This window comes from Carassius gibelio, chromosome B19 (assembly GCF_023724105.1).
Source record: "Carassius gibelio isolate Cgi1373 ecotype wild population from Czech Republic chromosome B19, carGib1.2-hapl.c, whole genome shotgun sequence".
NCBI lineage: Eukaryota > Metazoa > Chordata > Actinopteri > Cypriniformes > Cyprinidae > Carassius > Carassius gibelio.
Genome location: NC_068414.1, coordinates 6,735,505 through 6,742,251, shown reverse-complemented (window position 1 = coordinate 6,742,251; position 6,747 = coordinate 6,735,505).

The following is a 6,747-nucleotide window of genomic DNA, read 5'->3' as shown; positions in this document are numbered from 1 at the left end:
TCAAAAGCTTTTCTCTCTATTAGAGAAAGCTGTTTCATTCAGTATTCAGTGCAAATCTTGCCAAACTGAAACAAGCTTATGTCTTATGAAGTACAATGTTTTCTGCAATGCTGTGAGACAGTTTTTAATGTGTTAGAAGTTATATGCAGAAAAACTTATGTTAGGACTTCAATGATCAGGATTGTCAGTTTACAGCTTTCTGAGTCCAGTAATGCTGAAATAGTGTTTCTGTTCAAATGAAGTGAAATCAAGCCCAAATCTGCTCAAAAGCTTTTCTCTCTATTAGAGAAAGCTGTTTCATTCAATATTCAGTGCAAATCTTGCCAAACTGAAACAAGCTTATGCCTTATGAAGTACAATGTTTTCTGCAATGCTGTAAGACAGTTTTTAATGTGTTAGAAGTTATATGCACAAAAACTTATGTTAGGACTTCAATGATCAAGATTGTCAGTTTACAGCTTTCTGAGTCCAGTAATGCTGAAATAGTGTTTCTGTTCAAATGAAGTGAAATCAAGCCCAAATCTGCTCAAAAGCTTTTCTCTCTATTAGAGAAAGCTGTTTCATTCAGTATTCAGTGCAAATCTTGCCAAACTGAAACAAGCTTATGTCTTATGAAGTACAATGTTTTCTGCAATGCTGTGAGACAGTTTTTAATGTGTTAGAAGTTATATGCACAAAAACTTATGTTAGGACTTCAATGATCAAGATTGTCAGTTTACAGCTTTCTGAGTCCAGTAATGCTGAAATAGTGTTTCTGTTCAAATGAAGTGAAATCAAGCCCAAATCTGCTCAAAAGCTTTTCTCTCTATTAGAGAAAGCTGTTTCATTCAATATTCAGTGCAAATCTTGCCAAACTGAAACAAGCTTATGCCTTATGAAGTACAATGTTTTCTGCAATGCTGTAAGACAGTTTTTAATGTGTTAGAAGTTATATGCACAAAAACTATTGTTAGGACTGCAATGATCAAGATTGTCAGTTTACAGCTTTCTGAGTCCAGTAATGCTGAAATAGTGTTTCTGTTCAAATGAAGTGAAATCAAGCCCAAATCTGCTCAAAAGCTTTTCTCTCTATTAGAGAAAGCTGTTTCATTCAGTATTCAGTGCAAATCTTGCTAAACTGAAACATGCTTATGTCTTATGAAATAAAATGTTTTCTGCAATGCTGTAAGACAGTTTTTAATGTGTTAGAAGTTATATGCACAAAAACTAATGTTAGGACTGCAATGATCAAGATTGTCAGTTTACAGCTTTCTGAGTCCAGTAATGTTGAAATAGTGTTTCTGTTCAAATGAAGTGAAATCAAGCCCAAATCTGCTCAAAAGCTTTTCTCTCTATTAGAGAAAGCTGTTTCATTCAATATTCAGTGCAAATCTTGCCAAACTGAAACAAGCTTATGCCTTATGAAGTACAATGTTTTCTGCAATGCTGTAAGACAGTTTTAAATGTGTTAGAATTAATATGCACAAAAACTTATGTTAGGACTTCAATGATCAAGATTGTCAGTTTACAGCTTTCTGAGTCCAGTAATGCTGAAATAGTGTTTCTGTTCAAATGAAGTGAAATCAAGCCCAAATCTGCTCAAAAGCTTTTCTCTCTATTAGAGAATGCGTTTTCATTCAGTATTCAGTTCAAATCTTGCCAAACTGAAACATGCTTATGTCTTATGAAATAAAATGTTTTCTGCAATGCTGTGAGACAGTTTTTAATGTGTTAAAAGTTATATGCACAAAAACTTATGTTAGGACTTCAATGATCAAGATTGTCAGTTTACAGCTTTCTGAGTCCAGTAATGCTGAAATAGTGTTTCTGTTCAAATGAAGTGAAATCAAGCCCAAATCTGCTCAAAAGCTTTTCTCTCTATTAGATAAAACTGTTTCATTCAGTATTCAGTGCAAATCTTGACAAACTGAAACAAGCTTATGTCTTATGAAGTACAATGTTTTCTGCAATGCTGTAAGACAGTTTTTAATGTGTTAGAAGTTATATGCACAAAAACTTATGTTAGGACTTCAATGATCAAGATTGTCAGTTTACAGCTTTCTGAGTCCAGTAATGCTGAAATAGTGTTTCTGTTTAAATGAAGTGAAATCAAGCCCAAATCTGCTCAAAAGCTTTTCTCTCTATTAGATAAAGCTGTTTCATTCAGTATTCAGTGCAAATCTTGACAAACTGAAACAAGCTTATGCCTTATGAAGTACAATGTTTTCTGCAATGCTGTAAGACAGTTTTTAATGTGTTAGAAGTTATATGCACAAAAACTTATGTTAGGACTTCAATGATCAAGATTGTCAGTTTACAGCTTTCTGAGTCCAGTAATGCTGAAATAGTGTTTCTGTTCAAATGAAGTGAAATCAAGCCCAAATCTGCTCAAAAGCTTTTCTCTCCATTAGAGAATGCGTTTTCATTCAGTATTCAGTGCAAATCTTGACAAACTGAAACAAGCTTATGTCTTATGAAGTACAATGTTTTCTGCAATGCTGTAAGACAGTTTTTAATGTGTTAGAAGTTATATGCACAAAAACTTATGTTAGGACTTCAATGATCAAGATTGTCAGTTTACAGCTTTCTGAGTCCAGTAATGCTGAAATAGTGTTTCTGTTGAAATGAAGTGAAATCAAGCCCAAATCTGCTCAAAAGCTTTTCTCTCTATTAGATAAAGCTGTTTCATTCAGTATTCAGTGCAAATCTTGCCAAACTGAAACAAGCTTATGTCTTATGAAGTACAATGTTTTCTGCAATGCTGTAAGACAGTTTTTAATGTGTTAGAAGTTATATGCACAAAAACTTATGTTAGGACTTCAATGATCAAGATTGTCAGTTTACAGCTTTCTGAGTCCAGTAATGCTGAAATAGTGTTTCTGTTCAAATGAAGTGAAATCAAGCCCAAATCTGCTCAAAAGCTTTTCTCTCTATTAGATAAAGCTGTTTCATTCAGTATTCAGTGCAAATCTTGACAAACTGAAACAAGCTTATGTCTTATGAAGTACAATGTTTTCTGCAATGCTGTAAGACAGTTTTTAATGTGTTAGAAGTTATATGCACAAAAACTAATGTTAGGACTGCAATGATCAAGATTGTCAGTTTACAGCTTTCTGAGTCCAGTAATGCTGAAATAGTGTTTCTGTTCAAATGAAGTGAAATCAAGCCCAAATCTGCTCAAAAGCTTTTCTCTCTATTAGAGAATGCGTTTTCATTCAGTATTCAGTTCAAATCTTGCCAAACTGAAACATGCTTATGTCTTATGAAATAAAATGTTTTCTGCAATGCTGTGAGACAGTTTTTAATGTGTTAGAAGTTATATGCACAAAAACTAATGTTAGGACTTCAATGATCAAGATTGTCAGTTTACAGCTTTCTGAGTCCAGTAATGCTGAAATAGTGTTTCTGTTCAAATGAAGTGAAATCAAGCCCAAATCTGCTCAAAAGCTTTTCTCTCTATTAGATAAAGCTGTTTCATTCAGTATTCAGTGCAAATCTTGCCAAACTGAAACAAGCTTATGCCTTATGAAGTACAATGTTTTCTGCAATGCTGTAAGACAGTTTTTAATGTGTTAGAAGTTATATACACAAAAACTTATATTAGGACTTCAATGATCAAGATTGTCAGTTTACAGCTTTCTGAGTCCAGTAATGCTGAAATAGTGTTTCTGTTCAAATGAAGTGAAATCAAGCCCAAATCTGCTCAAAAGCTTTTCTCTCTATTAGAGAAAGCTGTTTCATTCAGTATTCAGTGCAAATCTTGCTAAACTGAAACATGCTTATGTCTTATGAAATAAAATGTTTTCTGCAATGCTGTAAGACAGTTTTTAATGTGTTAGAAGTTATATGCACAAAAACTTATGTTAGGACTGCAATGATCAAGATTGTCAGTTTACAGCTTTCTGAGTCCAGTAATGTTGAAATAGTGTTTCTGTTCAAATGAAGTGAAATCAAGCCCAAATCTGCTCAAAAGCTTTTCTCTCTATTAGAGAAAGCTGTTTCATTCAGTATTCAGTGCAAATCTTGCCAAACTGAAACAAGCTTATGTCTTATGAAGTACAATGTTTTCTGCAATGCTGTGAGACAGTTTTTAATGTGTTAGAAGTTATATGCACAAAAACTTATGTTAGGACTTCAATGATCAAGATTGTCAGTTTACAGCTTTCTGAGTCCAGTAATGCTGAAATAGTGTTTCTGTTCAAATGAAGTGAAATCAAGCCCAAATCTGCTCAAAAGCTTTTCTCTCTATTAGAGAAAGCTGTTTCATTCAATATTCAGTGCAAATCTTGCCAAACTGAAACAAGCTTATGCCTTATGAAGTACAATGTTTTCTGCAATGCTGTAAGACAGTTTTTAATGTGTTAGAAGTTATATGCACAAAAACTTATGTTAGGACTTCAATGATCAAGATTGTCAGTTTACAGCTTTCTGAGTCCAGTAATGCTGAAATAGTGTTTCTGTTCAAATGAAGTGAAATCAAGCCCAAATCTGCTCAAAAGCTTTTCTCTCTATTAGATAAAACTGTTTCATTCAGTATTCAGTGCAAATCTTGACAAACTGAAACAAGCTTATGTCTTATGAAGTACAATGTTTTCTGCAATGCTGTAAGACAGTTTTTAATGTGTTAGAAGTTATATGCACAAAAACTTATGTTAGGACTTCAATGATCAAGATTGTCAGTTTACAGCTTTCTGAGTCCAGTAATGCTGAAATAGTGTTTCTGTTTAAATGAAGTGAAATCAAGCCCAAATCTGCTCAAAAGCTTTTCTCTCTATTAGATAAAGCTGTTTCATTCAGTATTCAGTGCAAATCTTGACAAACTGAAACAAGCTTATGCCTTATGAAGTACAATGTTTTCTGCAATGCTGTAAGACAGTTTTTAATGTGTTAGAAGTTATATGCACAAAAACTTATGTTAGGACTTCAATGATCAAGATTGTCAGTTTACAGCTTTCTGAGTCCAGTAATGCTGAAATAGTGTTTCTGTTCAAATGAAGTGAAATCAAGCCCAAATCTGCTCAAAAGCTTTTCTCTCCATTAGAGAATGCGTTTTCATTCAGTATTCAGTGCAAATCTTGACAAACTGAAACAAGCTTATGTCTTATGAAGTACAATGTTTTCTGCAATGCTGTAAGACAGTTTTTAATGTGTTAGAAGTTATATGCACAAAAACTTATGTTAGGACTTCAATGATCAAGATTGTCAGTTTACAGCTTTCTGAGTCCAGTAATGCTGAAATAGTGTTTCTGTTGAAATGAAGTGAAATCAAGCCCAAATCTGCTCAAAAGCTTTTCTCTCTATTAGATAAAGCTGTTTCATTCAGTATTCAGTGCAAATCTTGCCAAACTGAAACAAGCTTATGCCTTATGAAGTACAATGTTTTCTGCAATGCTGTAAGACAGTTTTTAATGTGTTAGAAGTTATATACACAAAAACTTATATTAGGACTTCAATGATCAAGATTGTCAGTTTACAGCTTTCTGAGTCCAGTAATGCTGAAATAGTGTTTCTGTTCAAATGAAGTGAAATCAAGCCCAAATCTGCTCAAAAGCTTTTCTCTCTATTAGAGAAAGCTGTTTCATTCAGTATTCAGTGCAAATCTTGCTAAACTGAAACATGCTAATGTCTTATGAAATAAAATGTTTTCTGCAATGCTGTAAGACAGTTTTTAATGTGTTAGAAGTTATATGCACAAAAACTTATGTTAGGACTGCAATGATCAAGATTGTCAGTTTACAGCTTTCTGAGTCCAGTAATGTTGAAATAGTGTTTCTGTTCAAATGAAGTGAAATCAAGCCCAAATCTGCTCAAAAGCTTTTCTCTCTATTAGATAAAACTGTTTCATTCAGTATTCAGTGCAAATCTTGACAAACTGAAACAAGCTTATGTCTTATGAAGTACAATGTTTTCTGCAATGCTGTAAGACAGTTTTTAATGTGTTAGAAGTTATATGCACAAAAACTTATGTTAGGACTTCAATGATCAAGATTGTCAGTTTACAGCTTTCTGAGTCCAGTAATGCTGAAATAGTGTTTCTGCTTAAATGAAGTGAAATCAAGCCCAAATCTGCTCAAAAGCTTTTCTCTCTATTAGATAAAGCTGTTTCATTCAGTATTCAGTGCAAATCTTGACAAACTGAAACAAGCTTATGCCTTATGAAGTACAATGTTTTCTGCAATGCTGTAAGACAGTTTTTAATGTGTTAGAAGTTATATGCACAAAAACTTATGTTAGGACTTCAATGATCAAGATTGTCAGTTTACAGCTTTCTGAGTCCAGTAATGCTGAAATAGTGTTTCTGTTCAAATGAAGTGAAATCAAGCCCAAATCTGCTCAAAAGCTTTTCTCTCCATTAGAGAATGCGTTTTCATTCAGTATTCAGTGCAAATCTTGCCAAACTGAAACATGCTTATGTCTTATGAAATAAAATGTTTTCTGCAATGCTGTGAGACAGTTTTTAATGTGTTAGAAGTTATATGCACAAAAACTAATGTTAGGACTTCAATGATCAAGATTGTCAGTTTACAGCTTTCTGAGTCCAGTAATGCTGAAATAGTGTTTCTGTTCAAATGAAGTGAAATCAAGCCCAAATCTGCTGAAAAGCTTTTCTCTCTATTAGATAAAGCTGTTTCATTCAGTATTCAGTGCAAATCTTGCCAAACTGAAACAAGCTTATGCCTTATGAAGTACAATGTTTTCTGCAATGCTGTAAGACAGTTTTTAATGTGTTAGAAGTTATATACACAAAAACTTATGTTAGGACTTCAA